Source organism: Uranotaenia lowii, chromosome 3 (genome assembly GCF_029784155.1).
Source record: "Uranotaenia lowii strain MFRU-FL chromosome 3, ASM2978415v1, whole genome shotgun sequence".
NCBI classification, from domain to species: domain Eukaryota; kingdom Metazoa; phylum Arthropoda; class Insecta; order Diptera; family Culicidae; genus Uranotaenia; species Uranotaenia lowii.
Genome location: NC_073693.1, coordinates 214,873,973 through 214,894,843, shown reverse-complemented (window position 1 = coordinate 214,894,843; position 20,871 = coordinate 214,873,973). Strand labels below are relative to the sequence as shown.

Genomic DNA, 20,871 nt, shown 5'->3' with positions numbered 1-20,871 from the left:
TAAATGAAAAGGATTCATGTAAGATGTATGTAAAATTTATTGGAGATATTTTTTGAATAATCAGTTAAAAGACCCGTAGAATTGAGTTAAAATTCCTAGATTTGATTCCGATATAATTGAGCGGGCCAATTCGAGCAAACGGAAAAGATGGATATGTTTAAAAACTAGGACATGTTCAAGAAAGCAAGACGATTAACAACTCAAGATTTGATGCTTTTTTTAAGTCAAACAGCGAAAAAAAATGAAATAGACGCCAAGTTTAAAATGGTAAGACGAAGTTTACCGGGTCTGCTAGTTTCTTTATAATATTCCACGCTTCAGTATCAAGGAGGCTTTGTAGTTTTCGAGAGAGGAATATCTTTTTTGGTTTTAGGCGGGCTGCTGTTCTTTTTGTGTCGCTGATGGCTAGACTTACCATACGGATTTTTTGTTTGAGCTCCAAGAGTTTTAACTCCTTCTTAGATTTTTCATTTTCTAGGCACATACTTATTTTATAGTCCAAACATTTCGGTACTATTTTGCACTTTCTGCGGTTTAGTAGGAATTTATGTCGATTGTGTGTTTTTGCAATTTTAATTGTTGTTTTTAGGAATTCTCGTAAAAATCTTTCTGCGATCCTTCCGTATTTATTTGCGATTTCGTTGATTATGAACATATTTATTGGATGTTCTTTTCTTGATCAATTAATTTGATGTTCACAGATTTTGATCACCGCCAGTTGTTGTTATCTTTTTAAGTTGATATTTTTCGGTAATTATCGAATCAAATCAGGCCCGTGCGAAGGACCCGTTCATGGGGGGGGGGGGGGGGTTTCGAAATTCAAATTAAGCTAAAAAGAATAATAATACCAAAAATACACAGGAAAATGAATTCATAACCATTTTCTTACTCATTATTATCACACAAACTCAAAAAATATTAAATTTTACTGATAAAAAGAAATCAAAATTTCCAAAACAAATCACAATGAAAGTTTCAAATCAATGATATTTTCGGGAAGTCAATGATTAACTTTCAAAATGATGTTCTTTAGGCTGAACTAGAAATTAGCTTAAAAATAATTTTTAAGCAGTTTAGTTTTCAAATTTGAAATAACTATTTCCATATCAAAGACTAAAAAAAACTTAATTCTAAGAAAAATTTCAGATCAGGTAAACATTAACCATGATAAAATGTTAGGAAAATGACAATATTTGTTATTTACTATTCATCTAAATTGACATTTCTTTTTTTTTCATTTTCAACTGAATGGTTGATTGAAAACTTCCGCTGTAGTGTTTTGAATTTGAAAAAAATAATAATCGCGATTTGAAATGTGAATCAAGTTTATGGTTTTAGAATAAAAAAAAATCAAAATTGAAAAACATAGACAAACTTATCAAAAATATTTCTTAAAATTTCATTAGCTTGTCTTTAAAATTCGATAAAATTATTTCAAAATTAGAAAAAAACTGTACTTAAAAATTTGGTAAAATAATTTGAAAATTCAAAAAAAAAAATGAAGTGATGGTGTATTTAATATTAATGAAGGATTTTTTTTTCAATTAACACGACTTACTATTATAAAAACTTATTAATAGAATTTAATAGATAACTCAAGGGAACAGAATTTTAGTGCTGATGTTTTAAAGATTTATTTGGTAGATTTTAGCGTCCTGAACTTGTATCTTTTGTCAAATTTTAACTAGCACATTTAGTTTTGATTATATGAACTTTGAAAATGTGTCAGTTTTGAGTGAAATCAATCATTGATAACTGTTTAACTATCAAACCTACATTTTAGAAGAAATCTGATTCTGATTTTGTTTATTATATTTCATTCAAATAAGAAACAATATTTTGATAATGAAGATGATGTATGTTCTGAAAAAGTAATATTCAACAGTTTTAAAACTTGGGAAAGATATCATTACAGGTAATTTTGACATTATTGTCAGAACCAAATTCCATTTGATTTAAAATTTCTTTACAAATTAGTTAAATGAGAAAAAGTAAACGAAAAGAAAACTTCTATAACTTTTATCGCAGATCTCAATGACTTGAAGTCTTGATGAAAGTCGATGATTGATTCGAATTTTTTATTTCAAAATGTTATGTTTTTGTTTTCAAGTTTTGCTTTCTTAAATAATTTTGACCTGTTTTGAAAAGTTATTTCAATAACAAAAGCTGATAGCAAAATTGCATATTTTGATTCAGGGCACCCAAATTAGTCAAAATTACGCTTTAAATTTTTGGCCTGTGTAATTTACCGAACCTGCTCAAATGTGATGCTGAGAAAAACAAAAACAATATATAATTGAGACTGAAATTGGTTTATTGAACAAAATTTCATATCAGCACAACATTTTTAAAGACATAAATGATTCTATTTCAATCAAATTTTTAGTAATAGCAAAAAGAATATTAGATTTTAGATTTTTTTTACTTTTTCTGTGAGAGTAAAACGCTTGTTACATGGTTTCCAACTTGTCGATGTATAAAATTATTGTTCGATTGATTAAATTGAAGTTAAAATGGTTCGTTTCAAACTCTGTTCTTGTTTAGTTACACTCAAGACTAGGTAGGGTTCTTGCGATTCAAGTTAATAGTTTCTATACGAAAGATTTATCGAAATTTCCAATTAAAAATTAGTATCAATTCATGAACCTCATATACGAGCCAAATTTCTGACTTACGTGTTAACACTTATTTTTAAATACCTTTTTAATGTGTATTTTTACTTTAATACTACGGTAAAAATTTAACTTGGAAAAAATCTCCATGGGGGGGGGGGGGGGTTAAACCCCTAAAACCCCCCTCGTTCGCACGGCCTTGAATCAAATAATAACAATTCTTTAACGTTTCGGCTTACTGGATGATTTCAGCCATCTTCAGAAAAACTGTATTTAGAAAAAAATATAAAAACTAAAATTAACACACTTTATGACTTGAAATTAATTCACTTTTTCGCACTTACAAATTGTGTCGCCACGTGCTTCCGTTACGGCTGTCTTACTTAATGTGAATCCAAACTCTTAACTGCTTCTGACAGCTGGTGTCCAGCATTCTCGGCGTCGGTGTCGGCTTCCTCGTGATGTCGGCTGGAGTCCTCGTGTTTGAGGTCGTCGTGTTTGAATTAGTTTTGATTTTGAATTGAGGCGTCTCTCTTAGTTTTTTTATTATTGAACTAAATATTTTAGAGATTGCAATGGAGTCTTGTTTGATATTTACTGCATTTCCTTTCTTAAGTTTATTGTGTAATGTTTCAGCTGTTTTCCTTTTTCCTTCTTGATTTACTCTCTCTAAAATATAAGTTTTTTTCGAAATTAAACTTGTGATTTTGTTCTAGGGCATGTTGTGTTAGTCCTGTGGCTCTGGTACTTTGTTTGAGGCTTGTTTTGTGGTTTTTAATCTGATTTTCCAAAGTTTGTGATGTTTGGGCACAGTATTCTTTCCCGCATTCACATGGAATCGAGTAAACCACATTTGTCTGTTTGAATTTTGGTATTCAAACTTAAGAAAGGAAATGCAGTAACTATCAAACAAGACTCCATCGAAATCCCTAAAATATATAGTTCAATAATAAAAAAAAACTGAGAGAGACGCCTCAATTCAAAATACAAACTAATTCAAACACGAGGACTCCAGCCGACATCACGATGACGCCGACACCGACGCCGAGAATGCTGGACACCAGCTGTTAGAAGCAGTTAAGAGTTTGAATTCAAATTAAGTTAGACAGCCGTAACGGAAGTAAGCAGCGGGACAATTTGTAAGTGCGAAAAAGTGAAATAATTGCAAGTCATAAAGTGTGTTAATTTAAAGTTTTTATATTTTTATCGAAATACAGTTTTTCTGAAGATGGTTGAAATCATCCAGTAGGCCAAAACGTTAAAGAATTGTTATAATTTGATTCGACAATCACCGAAAAATATCAATTTAAAAAGATAACGAATGTGCTTTTTGGGTAATATGCGCATATAGCCGATTGACGATATGGCTGGAGAATCAACAAATCTAACCAGTGTAGTTTGAAGGTTATACGCTTTTGAAAAAAAATATTAAAAATTCAAACAAGATTTTAGTCAGTTTTGTTAAAATACATTGAACTTTAATTATCGTGCGTACAGAATCTGTAAACAAAAATGTTGATAGTTTTTCTTTCTTATTCATCTAGAAATCGGAAATTAAACAGTTGGAAGTTTTTCGCAAAGTTGTAAAAAAATAAGATATTGGAATAAGAGCCCGGTTTTAAATACCCATATCAGGCAGGTTTAATGCCTATAGATATCAAGAAAAATAGATTAGTCTTATATATTTTTTTTTACTTTTTACCATTGAAATCATCTACGCTCAAATAACAATCTTACTAAATTCAGTCACGATGTATGCTTAACATCAGTGTCTATTATTTTCAATTAAATAATATAAAAATATTGCAAGTGTAAATGGAATCTAGCTCAAAATAAAAATATGCGCATTTAGCCCGCCGGTTTCGGAAATCGGCTATTTTGATTACTTCATAATAAAATTATTTTCACAAAAACTGTCACAGATTTTAACAGAAAAAATGCTCTAACGTATGTAAAACAGATGTACGCTCATGTGCATATAGTAATTAGACTTCTAACTATTAGAATATGGGAGAAAATTAGTACTGTAATGAGTAATCAGTTTTTATTTCCAAAAATTCTTTGAATTTTTGTAATCGAAGAGGTGAAAATTATTAAAATAATCGAAAATCAGCCTTTCAAAGATAATAAACGAGAGAAAAACCAGGACATCGACCCATTACTTCAATCTTTGGTCATTTTCCGAGCAGGAACCGGAGCTACTGCTTCTGGTTTGGAAATTAAGTCATTTCGCATACTCATCGAATAACGTTGAGAGCACGCGGTTATGGTTCATCAGTCGGTCAAATCCGTTTCATTTTTCATCCCTCCTTCCCCGGGGCGAGACAAATCATATTTTGGTTTTACAATTTTTCGGGGGCACCACAAAAGAGCGAACGCTGAAAAAGGGACGAAGGAAAAAAGGTATAATTTTCTCATTTATATCCCATTTTTTCACGAGTGGCGGCTAAGTGCATGTTTCAATCAATTTATTGTTCAATTTGATGAAAAATGGAACTCATCTCCGATGATTTACGGTGTTCTTGGCAACGGAATGGAAAAATTGGTAGGTAGTTCGTTCACGATTCATGGGGCCAAAGCTTGATGGGACCATTTTTTTTTCCTTCGTTTGAGTGTTTAAATTCATACCGTGCTTGATGAGTGCTGGACTTGCACGTGTCTGTTTGTTTTTGTTTTTTTTTCGTTTATATACTGAATCCCAAATTCACGGAACGGATGTGTTTGTCCATCGATTTTTGTGTCCGTTGCAAAGAAAACAAAGTTCAACTTTGACGGATTGTTGGTACAAATTTATTGCTATCTTCAAGGTTCCGGCGAGGAGTTTTGTTTCGGCTTCCCTCAGCGTTTGCCGATTCTCATGGATCAAACAATATTGATCAGTCCATAAGCTGACAAATATGTCGACACAAATCCGATTGGAATTGATTCAATTTGAAGTCAATCATACCGGGGTTCGGGTATATATTGCTATTTTATCCTCTTTTTGTTGCGCCAAATTTAGCCGGCGGAATTCGTCCTTTTTTAACGTTGACTTGATGGGGACGGAGGAGAGAAAACAGCACTCCAGGGGGATGGAAAGTCGGTTTATCTGTTCTATCCGATTCGGCGGATTGACGACGGCATAAGGAAAAATGATCCCCTTTCGGTAGAATTATATTAATCGTAATTTCATTCCGGTACCCCTGCCCATTCACTGTACTGCGCTGTTCGGAGTACTTAGCTTTAGCATCAAACAAATTGAATGAAATTCAGTGTTTCGTTTCCTCTGAATGGAAAATTATTTCAAACATATTGTCTTGGGGTTTCTCAAGATTCCTGATTTATTTATTTTTATTGAGTAGAGAAAAAACATGAACTTCAATTTTTGATAACATCATTTTCGATATGATAAACCAGAATGCTTTGGTTCTAGTAGTTTTGATGTCATAGCTCAGGCCTACTCACTAACGATTTTTTTGTTTTGGTAAAAACTTACCATATTGTTTGCTTGTCACCGGGTTGAAGTTTTGAAATTTTTGGAGGCTATTTTCTCGATCTTATCAGTTATCATTGAAAGAATTGAAGCAAAATAGACAATTCAACCTAATTTAAGTAGAATTTTTACATAACTGTGACATCCATCTGTAATTTTTACCATTTTTACCATCTGGTAGCCCTCAAACATTTTTGACAAATGAAAAAAAATTAAATTTATTTTATATGAACAAACACTAAACTCAATAACTTTTAAGCTAGAATAGTGTTGCCAGATTTTTTTCAAAATGGAAAATCGACTAGTCTGTTTGTGACGTATCTTTCACTATACTTCTACCACTTTGTGAGGGTTTGCAAAAAATACCAATGAGAATTTCATCACAGTTTTCTGCAGCATGTTTTCAATATACTCTATGTTTTGAAATTCGTTTTTCAAGGCATAAGAAAATTTTTCTGAAAATAACCAAGAAAGTATAATAGTAGAATAATATGAGAATCAATTTGCGTTTTTTGCCCAAAAGTTTCACAGCAAAATCTGGACACCTGATTTTTGTTGTTCAGAATTCCAAAAAATTACGTTCTTTTTGATAGAAAAGGAAATTTTCAGACATCACATTACATCAGACAAATTTGATTTTTTTAAAATGTTGCAATTTGATCCATTCCAATTTGTAGCTGACCCATTCCAGGCGAGTCATTCTTCTCATTATTCTTCTTTCCATCTATGATTTTTCAAATCAAGAAGTTTTCATACTAAGAGAACTTAATATTCATTTAAATTTACAAATAGTTTTACAAAACAGTTAGTTAATAAATAAATACAAAATAGAAAAAATACAGATTCATATTTTCAAAGGAATGTATATTTTTTGGCGATATATTTATAATTCTTGAGTAGCGAATTGCTTCAAAATTAATTTAAAGCAGCACTAATCGCAATTTTTCAGGAACACCAGAAAATTATTAAAAAATCAAAATTTCTTTAAAAAAAAGAATTCAAACTTATCGAAGAAAAGCAGTGCAAAAAAAATTAAATACATTAAGAAAATAACAAAGGAATTTCAAAGAATTGCAATCATAATTTTCTTTTTTATAAAATTGGTTCATTGGTCCAAACATTGAGTCATTAAAATTTGATGCAAAATGAACTTTTTTAAAACGACATGCAAAATCGTTGATTTCTTTGGATTGAAAAATAGATTTCAGATCATATCCCAGTAAAAAATACATTTCAATTTCATCTTACATTGATTATTTACAAGTGTAGACTTGACTATTTTTTCTGTAAAGGGGAATGTGGCATGTTTCATATTTTTAAAACCAGTACTGGACTCCTATGAACGCAAAACATGTTTGCGAAAATCTATAAAACTACATTAAATTTGATTTAAAAGTTAATCTCGTCTATGTTTAGAATTTGATGCTTTGAGGTAATATTGATCAGTCTCTATTTTGACGGTTTTAATGAAATTTTTCGGTCATAAAGGATACAAATCACCATCTTAATATTACAAATACTGTTTTTCCAATTTTACCTTGCTTTTTAACGTTTTCTTTTAAAAACATTTATAATCGAAAAAAGAACTATATTGGTGCATATAATTAGGGGCAGAAATTAAAATAATTGCTAAATATTTTGTGCTATAAAACACAACTGAAAAATTACTTTCACACATTCCTCTACGCCTCCCTCTATTTTCATTAGCAATGTTTCTTCAAAGTTACTATTCGATAGGGTTCCTATCCATTTGTCCAATACGGGCTTACTCTTGGAAAAGGTCCTTATTTTTTCAATATCAAAAAATTATCACTTAATAAATATGAAAATAGCACTGTAACTATACATAAACAAATAAAAAAAAGTAAATCTTTCACAATCAACAACCCGTTTGCTTCTAAGTGCTTTTTGGTTTCATCAAGAGAGCTGTTTGTTAGCGAGGCTTGGAAAAAACAAATATTTTAAAATTTTGAAATTACATTTTTACTAACAGAAAAAAATTTCAAATACATACAAACAAAATTTTGTCTATTCGATACTAATTTAATAGGCATTCAAACGTAGAAAACAGTTTTCATCAATTCAAACAATAGACTATGTTATAGATGATAATGTGCAAAAATTTATTGTTGGTCAAAGTTACCCCGGTGATCAAATTTACCCCGTATTACGGTACCTTGAATTTCAGAAAGGGTCTTATCAAGCATTATATGATGACTCTTCCAGCTTCCAGCAAAATAATGGGCTGACAAAATTTATGCTTAACTTTCATTACAATAACTTGAACTATATTATTTTCGTTGAATTTATCATTGATTATTTATTTTGATGAAGTAAATGTTTTAAATTTGGAATTAAAATTGAGCTGTTTATAAAATAAAGTTTCACACATTTTGATGATAACTTTCAAAATTAAATCCAATTCGAAAAAGGATTTTTTCAATAGTTCAAATAAGAAAAAAACCTATTTTTCAAAGCGCATGTCTAATAGTTCATGATTACATCTTTCATGAATAATCAAAGCAGATTTTAAAATTTGGTAAATTTATTTGGAAATAAATACTGGATCTATTTATATAAATGGATTTCTGTCTGCCTCTGGAAATTACAGAACCGATTTACTTGGATCATGGCAGGATGCTTTTAAGACCCGGGAAGGTTCGTATTATGGTTTGAGACCCCTTCCTCTCACTGGAAGAGAGAGGGTGTTTTTCAAATAAAAGATAAAAGATAAATTTTCACTCGAGAACTACTGATCATGCAAACTAAAGCAATTTTGGTACGCAAAATGGTTCTATGAATATTTGGTGCCCTTTTCTTCTTCCAGAGGATAGACAAAAAGCACATCTGGAAAACTAATCGAGCAAATGGAGCCAAATTTGGTATGGTAAGGAATTTGGATACGAGAAATGTTACGATGATATTTTCAGAATATGGGAGCAAATTTTTACATAACTCGATAACTTTTCCAGCGAATGGAATAAAATTAAGCATGGAATGGTATTAGAGTACAAGAAATGTTTCTATGAATATTTAGTACATTTGCCCCCTTCCAGTGGGGTGAGAAGAAGGGGCGAGGGGGGGGGGGCTATTTAGAATGGGAAATTAAGAGCTTATCAAATAGAAGGAACCAAATGTGGCATGGGAGAGAATTTGGATACGAGAAAGGCTATATCATTATTTGAGACTCCTTTCTTCTTCAATTAGGGATTAAGTTAGAGAAGAGGGAAGCTCCCATACAATTATTTTTTCATAATCCAAGAAATTATCTAACTTGTATGTTATGGGTATAATTGATCCCTAGAGCCCAAAAAGATATATTTTTCTTCTTAATTGATCGTGATCATTTGTTATCAAGAAATTACTTATATCTGTTCAATAACTAATGTTTATCCAGTAATTATCTGTTAAAAAGGACTAAAGGGATCACACAGAAAGTAGAGAGGGGGCTCCAATATAACTGGAGGAGTAATCAAGCAAATAGAATAAAGTTTGACATTGGAAGGTATTTAAATACGAGATTTGTTTCTATATTCTGCCTTGCAGTTTGAAAAGGAGAGCGACGGAGGGGGGTCATATTGCTTAAAAACGAATCATCCAAAAAAGGGATCTTTCCAGCAGTAGCAAATCGGAAGGAGAAAGGGGGCTTCCAAAAAAATTTTTTTCCAAAAATCGAGTACTTTTTGAGCTATAGAGACCATGTTTGGTTGTTTGCGTACATATAATTTAAGACCCTCACTTTAATCTCGTAAACATCAGAAAAATGAACCGAAATGTTACGTTAATAAGATACTAAAATGTGTCTAGAGTAGTTCGTGAGCCCTACCCCCCTTGGGAAGAGGAAAGCGATGAGAAATCCATACCAGTAAAACATACATTTAAGCTTTTTATTGAATCAATAAAGAGCTTATGAAAACAGAGCAAAAATAACAGATCTTTGAAAACTAATTTAGAGATCAAGTCACAGAAAACTACATTAAATAATAATTGTAGTGCAATTCGTAACTCCATTTGAACTTAGCAAACATTTTTGTAGCTATATTTTTATACTGTTTTGATGTTTCATATACATAATAGAATGATCGTATGAAACTCGAAAAAACAGCATTTACCTACCAAATTGGAGACAATATACATACATAAAGGGTAATGGTATTTCTTTCAATTTTGCATTTAAAAAACCTGAACACCCCTCATATGAAAGTGTGTGTGTTTGTAGAATGTTGCTCCTATTTTGATTTTGGAATTCACTCTTCAGTTGTCAAAATGCCGTCCAAGGAAGAAGAGCAGCGTATCAAAATTTTGCTCGCGCATCGCGAAAATCCAAGCTACTCGCACGCAAAGCTGGCAAAATGGCTAAAAGTTGCCAAATCAACCGAAACAAATGTAATTAAAGTGTTTGGGGAACGTTTGTCGACAGCCAGGAAGTCTGGATCGGGGGGAAATCGAAAACCGGAAGCTGCTGAGACGACAAAGAGAGTTGCCGGTAGTTTCAAGCGAAACCCTAACCTCTCTCTCCGAGATGCCGCAAAAAAGCTGGATGTATCGTCTACAACCGTGCAACGAGCCAAAAAACGACCCGGATTAACGACTTGCAAGAAGGTAGTGACTCCAAATCGCGATGATAAACAAAATACGACGGCCAAAGCGCGATCCCGGAGGCTGTAGACGACGATGCTGACGAAGTTTGACTGCGTGGTAATGGACGACGAAACCTACGTCAAAGCCGACTACAAGCAGCTTCCGGGACAGAAGTCTTATACGGCAAAAGGAAGGGGAAAGGTAGCAGATATTTTCAAGCACATGAAACTGTCAAAGTTCGCGAATAAATATCTGGTTTGGCAAACCAGGCCATCTGTACCTGTGGCTTGTAAAGTAGTATTTTCATAGCTTCCGGGGGGCTTGTGATATACCTCAGTTGGCAAGTCTGTTGTCTCCTGAGCCGATGTCCGCGAGTTCGAGCCCAAGAGTAAATATCGAACACAGTTGTACCGAATAGTTTTTCAATAACGATCCGCCAACTGCAACGTTGATAAAGTCGCGAATGCCATAAAGATGATAAAACGACTATGAATAATTTCGAATTATCGAATTGTGATTCAAAATTTACCACAAAAATTTGATTACGATTTATCAACGTCATATTTTGCCCTATTTTGGAACAGACTGTATGCCCTTTCATGTCAATTTTGTGAATACATCTCTTTAATCTACCAATCAATTGTTTGCAATATTCAATCTGGTACACTTCTTGCTTGATAGCCAAACCAGACGACTTGAACCATGCCCAGACAACCATTTGGTGGGAATTTAGAATTTGCAACGCAAATATACCTGCAAATATACGTGCAAATATACGTGTAAACATATCGTATATAATGTAGCAAAACCATGGTATACTGCAGTATATACGTATCACTTTGGAGGCCATATAGGTACATTAGCCAACATATTCTTGATTTGGATTGTATTAAATTACGATTTGCACGACTTGTCATGCGCATCATTTACGACTACCCTTATTCTTTTTGGAATATACTTTGACAATTTACATCATCATATAGATGATTGAGGTTGTAATATACGACATTTTTCGTAACAATATGGAAAGTTTGACGATTTATTTGGTCGTCTTGTGCGACTTGAGTGCAGGGCTCTCATTTTCCGTCAGTTGAATAAAAATAAGATTTATATTTTTTTTTTTGTACTTTAAACCAATTGGTTCATTCATCCCCAAAAATAATAAAAATAAGATTTATTCAAAGAAATGCGTTTTTTTGCTGATAAATTTAAGTTTATATCGTACAAATTTATTATTTGCCTGATTGCTGATTTTTTTCAACGTTCATGAAGTTATTGTTAGAACCTGGACTTGATCATTATTACGAATCAATGCAGTTATATACGATTTTATGGCATATATCTCCAAGTGGCAAGCAAAGTTGCTAGCTTATTTTCTTTCTGCTAAGATCTAACCTGGTTGTTATCTTATATATATAAAAATGAATTTCTGTCTGTCGGTCTGTCTGTCTGTCTGTCTGTCTGTCTGTCTGTCTGTCTGTCTGTCTGTCTGTCTGTCTGTCTGTCTGTTCCCTATAGACTCGGAAACTACTGAACCGATTTGCGTGAAACTTGGCAGGTGGGGGTATTGGAGGCAGGGGAAGGTTCCTATTGTGGTTTGAGACCTCTTCCTCTCTCATGAAGGGGGGGAGGGGCCTCCCAAACAAAAGACATTTTTTTGCATAACTCGAGAACCCATCAAGCAAATGGTATCATATTTGGCATGGGGTGGTATTTGGGAACGAGGAATATTTCTATGAATATTTGGTACCCCTCCCTCCTTTCAGTGGCGTGATAGGAAGGGAGGAAGGGGGCTACCTTACAATTTTTCATATAACTCGAGAACTAATCAAGATATTGGATCCAAATTAGGCATGAGAAGGTATTTGGATACGAAAAATATTTCAATGATTATTTGAGACCCCTCCCTCTTTCCAGTTGAAAGGGGGAGGAGCCTCTTTCATATTTTTTTATATAGTTCAAAAACTAATAAAGCAAATGGAACCAAATTTGGCATGGGAGGGTATTTGGATACGAAAAATATTTCTATGATTATTTGAGACCCCTCCCTCTTTCCAGTAGGAAGATATAAAGGGGGGAGGGGCCTCTTTTATAGTTTTCAACATAACTAAGAAAGTTATTTAGCAAATGGAACCAAACTTGGCATGGGCGGGTATTTGGGAACGTGACATGTTCTAATGATTGTTTGAGACTCTTTCCTTCCTAGAGCGGGGAGTTTCATACAATTTTTACTGCATAACTCAAGAACTACAACAGCAAATGGAACCAAATTTGGCATGGAACGATATTTGGGTACGAGAAATGCTTCTATGAGTATTTGGTATCCCTCACTCTTTCGAAGAGGTGGATGAAAAGGGGGAGGCGAGGTCTCCCTTACAATTTTCAGTATAACTGGAGAGCTGTTCAAGCAAATTGAACCATATTTGACATGTGAGTGTATTTGGATACGAGAAATGTTTCTATTATAAATTGAAGCCGTACCTTTTAAGCGGTAAGATATAAAGGAAGAAGGGGGGGTTTCCATTATTTTTTTTGCATAATTCGAGAATTTATCGAGCAAATGAAACCAAATTTCATAATAATCATTAAAAAGTATTTGAATGCGAAAAATACTTTTATGAATATTAAGTTATCACCCCTCTATTGAAAGAAGACAACGGAAAGGGGGACGGTACTCCTTTTCAAGTTTATACATAACTCAAAAATTTACTACTTAAATAAAACCAAATTTGGCATGGCATGGAATATAGGAAGGGAAGAGGGAAGCTTTCATTTAACTTTTATTTTACAAAATCCGAGAAATGGACAATACTTAACATGGAAAATCATTTTGGTATGACTCTATGATTATTTGACACATCATCCTCCTTTCAGTGAGAAGGTAAATGGGAGGAGGGAGGTGAGCCCAATACAATTTTGTTAGCATATGTTCTCAATTTATGCTTACGAAGCCAACAAATGGAAACAAATATGGCATGGAAAGGTACTTGGTTACGAGATATGTTTCTACGATTGTTATAGACTCTTATGCTTTACAGTGTAGAGAGGGAAAGAAAGAAAGGGGCTCAATACAATTTTTGTTGTAAAACTTAAATACTTATCAACCAATGGAACTATATTTGATATAAGAGGATTTTTGGGAACTCTCTAATCAGTTTTTTAGCATAAATCCAGACCATATCAAGCAAAAACAACCATACTTTATAAGTTAGATTATTTGCGAACGATTCATTTGGGACCCTTCTTTTTAGGGCGAAACTTAAGGAAACAGATGAAAATTATCAGATCTTTAAAACAAATTTATAAATCAAAATTGAGAATATAAGTGATGGTTTGTGTTGCAATTTGAAACTCCAGCAGAAGCTCTCATTTTATAATGGTTGCTTATTAATTTCGTAATAATATGATTTAAAATAATACCAAAAACAATAAAAATTTGAATGATTTCTGAAAATATCATTTGATTCTGAAAGGTGTAGCAAAGCACACCGGGTCAGCTAGTCTATATACATATATAAAAATGAATGTTTGTCTGTCTGTCTGTTCCCTACAGACTCGGAAACTACTGAACCGATCATCGTCAAAATTGGCATCTGAGGGTTTTTGGGGCCGGAGATGGTTTCTATAATAGTTAAAACCCCATCTGACTTAAGGGAGGGGAGGCTTTCATACAAAATTTGTAGTTTTTCGAAACAAATTAAAGTCATGACATCCATTTTCTCGAGATTTTTTTTTCCTTTGGGCGGTTTGTTTTTCGTCTCCATGTTCGGGGCGTCGCCAGCCAACGTCGCGAGAGGATAGTTACCATGGCATAGCATACTGATCAGTGGGAATATTTTGGGCGATATGCAACCTAAATGTGTTTTTTCTTGCTTAATTGTACACAGCACGTGGAAATAAATGACGCCTAGATGTGACACGGATTGGTAAAAATACTTTCATATTTGTTGTCCATATAGCATTTGTTGTCTAAAAAATATAAATTTAGTTCTGATGATAATGAAATAATGGTATGACACTTTACGGACAAAAAAAAAATACTGACAGTAAAGAATTTACATACAATTTTTTAACCCATTTTGCCTACAAGGTTATTTTTGAATCATATTGATAACAGAAATATGAATAAGATGTTTGTTTTGTTAAACATTTAAAAATATACTAAACTGAAAAATAAGATAAAAAATCCGATCCAACACATGAACTGATCAAGAGCTTTTTCTTTAAATTAGATAAGATAGGACTAACGTGTTCCTAAGTAAAAGGTATCAGTGAAATAAACTGATTTTTATTGACCAAAAGTGAGGGAATTCCTTTTTTCGAAAGAATTTTCATTCAAGGAACACTAGAGCATTACTTCGGCCCAAATACACAACTGAAACGAATTAAGAAATGAAAATATGAGCTTTTTATTTTAAATAATTCCAAAAAAAACATCGTACTTTTTGCTAACATACCAATTCAAGTACGTACTTAACATGAAAAGTGTTTTTGTTATACATGGCTGCATAAAAAAGACTTTTGATCCGCTTATTTTTTGAAAAGTGAGACTTTAGAACTGATATACAACTGGAAGCAAAACTTTTATGAGAAATTTTTAGTATACTTTCAAAGTGTTCAAAACAATATTCCCTCCTGTCAACTTAAACGGTGGGGCAAGGGCAAACGTCGAACTTTTAAGAAATTCATCTTCAAAATGATTCAATATGTTGGAAAGACCAGAAGTGGTATTTCGAATGTTGAAACTGAAACGGATATTTAAAATTCTTAAATGTCTTTGTAAATGAAGGTCATTTGCTTTGAACAGCATTCGTTAAAAGTGGAATAACAAACATAAATTTATACTGCTGGAATACTGCAGATATATCAATGAAACTTGATAAAACAAACAAACAGATATACGTATTAAATCCATTTTGAAGCCATTACTCTGACGCATCTGAAAATAAGCTTTGCATTTACACTTACCCCAATATACGGGACGAATGTTAACTTAGAAATTTGTTTTTGCCAACATTTTTGAAATTTTGACTTTCAAAGAGAAAATAAAAAAACACGGAGAATATATTTAGTGATGCAACTGATATTTTTTGCTTTAATGAATTTATTAAAAAAAGAATTTTGCACTGTATAAAATCAATAATTTTCATACCATGATAAGTGTTGTTTGGGAAAACTTCAAGCTATAATGTATCATGTTCACGGTTTTGGCATATGGCGAAACATTTTTTTAACATAATTTTGGCGCAAAAAGGATAGATATTCAAACTGCTTCGAAGGGCGAGGATGGTGAAAAAAGCTGTTTGAAAATGTTTATCAAAAATCCTTTTTATTGTTTTTTTTTCAAATTTCGATAGCTAATTTTTTTTAAGTCCAAAATATACATCATCTAAAGCTAATCAGGGCTGGAGGTGCTCATAATACAGAATTTTGAGAATATACTCAAAAAACTGTCCCGATTCACGCTATTGATCGGTTTTCAAAATTCTATTTCCATGAAGTACAATGTGCAATAAATTCCAATATGCGAATCTTTTTCTTTCAATTTGAAATTAATATAAACTCAAGCCGAATAAATCAGCCTTTTTCAAGCAGTGGGGGTCAAAATTGGAAAAGATGGGGGAGCTCCCATGTAAGTTTAAGATAAAGAGCTTTTCAAAGAAGGGACCATATTTTAAAAGAGGATTTTTTGCGTACGGATATTTGGCATAACTCAAAAATAGATGTGACAAATGTTTTTATGGAAGTTCGTAGCTTCCCACTTTGAGAAAAAAGGTGGAAAATCAATAAATATTGACATTATTTGAGTCATTATGAAGTTTTAAAAACAGAGTACAAATTTCAGATCATGAAAAACAAGTTTAGGGATCAAGCTTCAGTAAATAATATATACCATCTTTGAATTGCAATTCGAAACTCCAGCTGCAGCTCTCATTTCAAAGTTGTTGGTTCTAAACCATGATGAGATTTGATTTAAAAAAAATGCTTACAAAAATCTAAATTTGAATAAATTTTTACAAATTACATTTATTTTTGCAGGGTGTAGCAATGCACACCGGGTCAGCTAGTGATACTATAAATGGTATTTCATATTAATAAAATTCTTAATTTCGAATAATTTTTTGCATAGCACAACAAAATCTGTCAATCATGGCTGATAATCGTCGCAGACAACCATATGGTGAGTATTTCGAATTTGCAACACAAATATACGTGCAAATATACGTGTAAACATATCGTTTATTGTTTTGGTCCCAGCCCATGAATTAGTGTTAGTGAGGTGAGGAACACGTATAACAGATCAGCAGACGTCAAAGTCGATCCATCCGAAAGTGATCTAAAACGGGCTTTCGGATGGATATAAGCTCTGTTTACTGCACGAACAGAAGCTTTTATTCCTATGTAAAATTAATACTTGCACAAAATAGCGATGTAGTTGAATATTGTACATATAGGACAAACGTTTATACGTATATGCGTAACGTATATAATATATACGTATTATTTTGGAGTCCATATAGTTACATGAGCACACAATTTCTTGATTTGGATTGTATTGTCGTAATAACATCATGCAGTGCATCTAAATACGATAAAGAATATGCATGGGCCGCACATTTTAGGTGCTTGTCTGGGTGTGTGTGTGTGTGTGTGTGTTCCAACCAACGACCCCCTGAGCTGGCAGGTATGTTATGCAAAAGAGTCAACATTAATCCATTGGATCAATATTGCTCAGTTGCGGGTGCTGGTGGTGTTAGCTCTATTGAAATTCCAGAAACCCATTTCAGAATGACAGAGACCTAGCTGCACACTCCGAGGTAACTTTCCTTGTCAATAAGCCCCGCCTTATCATAACCGCATCACCAAATGGGTCATGTAATTATGATTCGACTTTCCACTCTTATTGTTGACATATCAGGGTAAAAATTGAACATAATTGCATGATTATATAAAATTAGTATCCTAATATGTCCAACAAAAGATGGACGCGTATTTAGTTTAAAGATTGATTTGTTTATGTTTTTTAAATATATTTTATGAATACAAATGAATATTATAGGTGGAAAATGAAAATATGAATAAATACTAAAAATATTTGATTGATGATGAGAGGAGCTGAAACACAATGATCGTTAGAAAATAAACTAATAATATTTTTGTGTAAAACGATTATTTATAAAATTTTTAGTTCGCTTGTGATTCTATTTTAAAATCTGTAAAATTCTAAAATAGTTTGATGTTTTTGACGCCATCCAGCTATACCTATAAACGTTTGATAATACTATGTAAACTGTGGCTATTTTTATAATATAATTTTCAATGCAAAAACAAAAAAACAAATTACAAAATAGTGTTACAATGAACTAGTTAACATGTTTGATTATGAAAAAAACCATTAATTGTATTTTTGGCTATTTGAAATGTATGAAAACGACGACATACCGAAGGGAAATATATCAATAATATATCGGCACACGATTTGAGGACTGTTATTTTTCTGCTGAAAGCTGAAATGCAATGTTAAATTACAAAAAAAAAATGAAAACCTTGTTAGTCTCATGAGTCATGCTTGCAAGTAAGTTGCATCACTCAACATGTTAGCTTCACTAAAAGTTGGCACCCTGTAAGTGAAAAACAACTTTCATACGATTTTTGAAATGATGATTCTTAATAAACTCGTTCGTTGAAATTCCGTTGTTTTTCTTCTTATATTACTGCAAAAGAATATGAGTAAATAAGATGATTAGTTGAGAAAAAAAAAAATTAAAAATATGATCACAGTGAGCGGTGTCATTTTCAATTGTTTAGATACTCGCTAAGTCAACTCCAGTGATCCAACGTCAAGCTGAAAAATGAAAAATACCCAAATTCTTGAACATAATTATCTATTAAACAGTCTACTATATGTATGTATGTGAGGCTCCCCCACCGGTAGCAAGGACCCGCCCATTTCTGTGTGGCTAGCTTCCACGGCCGATAGTTCGTCGAGGGGAGGCACCCAACCCTCAGAAACCTACAATGGTTGGCCACCATTCCACCTGCAATGGTTTCTTCAGGTTATCTCCAGATGCATTTCCTGTTAATTTTAAATCAAAAACAAGACATATCCCTAGCCCTAAAGAAACTATAGGCTCGTTACCTAGCCCCAAAGCTTCAGCCGTAACGAAAATTACTCAGTATATTACAAAATGATACATTTATATGTACACACAGAATATAAAAAGTGGTTATTGAATTTTGGGTAACCATATTATTAATAATATTTAATAAAATTATACGAATCTGAAAAGATTAGAAAATATTAGCATATATTTCCCTCCAGCTAATAATACATTGTAGTTACATAAACACAATCATTGCCTGCGCTGCAAGCTATCCCATGTGAATCAACCTAAAGGAGGAAAAATAACATACCAAGGTAGGTATGTGTTCCTCATTTCCCGCATCAGCGCTGACAGATAACTTTAACCACCACAACCATGGTTGTGTTGCTACTTCTTGCTACTTAATGAAAGAGAAATTCTCCAAACGAACTGTGTAAACAACGGCAGTAAAACTCTCTTCCCGCCACTCCCAATAACGAATGATCTTTTTGGTAACTACAGGTCAATTTTGTGAGAGGAACAAATGTTCTTCAAACCACCACCTGTAAAAAGGCCTTCGCCCAACGGAACATTACCGCTTAACAAACCAGCGATACAAGTCTTCCGAATGAACTCCGTACAAGAATGAACTCATGTTCTCCCTCTTACTTACCCCCACTCACTATCACCACCATGCATTTACCGTAGACTTTAGACGAACCAAGCACGCATACTCATGCATGAGTCATAGAGCTCTGAATAAACGTAAAAAACCAACGAGACTTTGGTCAGTTCCGTAACTCACACACTCGAGCATTTACCATACATATCACTTGAAAATTTCATCTAGCAAGATTTTCGAGAAGGACTAAATTTGAAAAACATTCAAAACGATTAAAATATTGTCGCCGTATGTAATCTAGAGGAAAACTAGGTGCTTTTAGGTGCTTGTCTGGGTGGCTTAAAAATTCCTCGCGCAAATGACGATATACAGCATCACTTTCTGTTCAAACTTATGTTTGAACTTGTATTGAATGTTCAGAGATGTAGTAGAACTATCCTTTGAATAGTATCGATCACTTCCGAGGATGTGAGTCTTCGAAAGAGGGATGTAACTTTCGTCTTCCAAAACAAAATAATTTCCGGAATAGTTGTTTATCATCCAGCGGTATTCGGATTCAAAAGTCGAAATATGATCCAACTTTTTTCAATGTCTTGCCAATGTACTAGTGAGAACAATGCGTCCAAAATTTTCGCTGGTCTGCCGCTTCTTTGCTTGCAAGTAGTTGTTAGGGTCTTTTGGATATGGTAAACAGTTTAAGCCGCCACATTTTCACTTTTAAAATGTCGTAACTTTATACTTTTTAAAACTGCACCGCGTGCTCGTGAAACGCTCTTCGTTTCGACGACATTTTGAGCAAAACTGGGCAAACATGAACAAAACGAAAAGAGGGGAAGATAAGCTAACACATACACACTCTAAGAGGGATTAATCCCTAACATCACTTTTTCGGTTCGAACATGAAAGAACAAAAACCAAACGTTTTACTTTGCGTTGTGAGCATATTTATGAACAATATTCGATATGATTAGAACCAAAGGAAGGAGCTTTAAAGTTGATTCAGTTGATTTATGAGAGAAAGACTTGAAAAAAGTCACAAGGTGGTCCAAAATATCTGGTTCAAAATGAACCCATTACCCTTTTAAATATTTCTTTCTGTTAGCAAGAGAAGTCTTATGAGGACGAATTGAGGTTTTGCAATGCTGCCAATGTCAACAAGTTTGTGCCATAATGTGTCACAATTTCAGATATAACACACAATAAAAAAGTTGTTTCCTGTTCATTCTTCTGATTATCGTTTTATCAAGTTTTTACATGAATTCGGTTTTTTTATTAACTTTTTTTATGCATTCATATATTTAAAAAAAAAACAGCAGAAGCGTATTGTCATCCATGATCTCCAATACGGATTGCATGCTTTGCTCTTACCAAAATTCCAATCTCGTCTAACGAGCTCATGATAGGACGTCCGTACGGTACCAATTTAAGAGATAACGTCTGTTGTGGGTGTAGCCTTTGCCAATCCGCTCATATCTCACTGATAGACTCGACTTTTTATCC

The 20,871-nt window shown here is 33.2% G+C and overlaps 1 protein-coding gene across 1 annotated transcript in view; it reads left to right on the top strand.

Moving 5' to 3' along the window:
• The window catches only part of LOC129752885 (ras-like protein family member 10B), a 145,463-nt gene that overhangs the window by 87,570 nt on the left and 37,022 nt on the right, over positions 1-20,871 (top strand). The gene's annotated exons all lie outside the window — the stretch shown is intronic.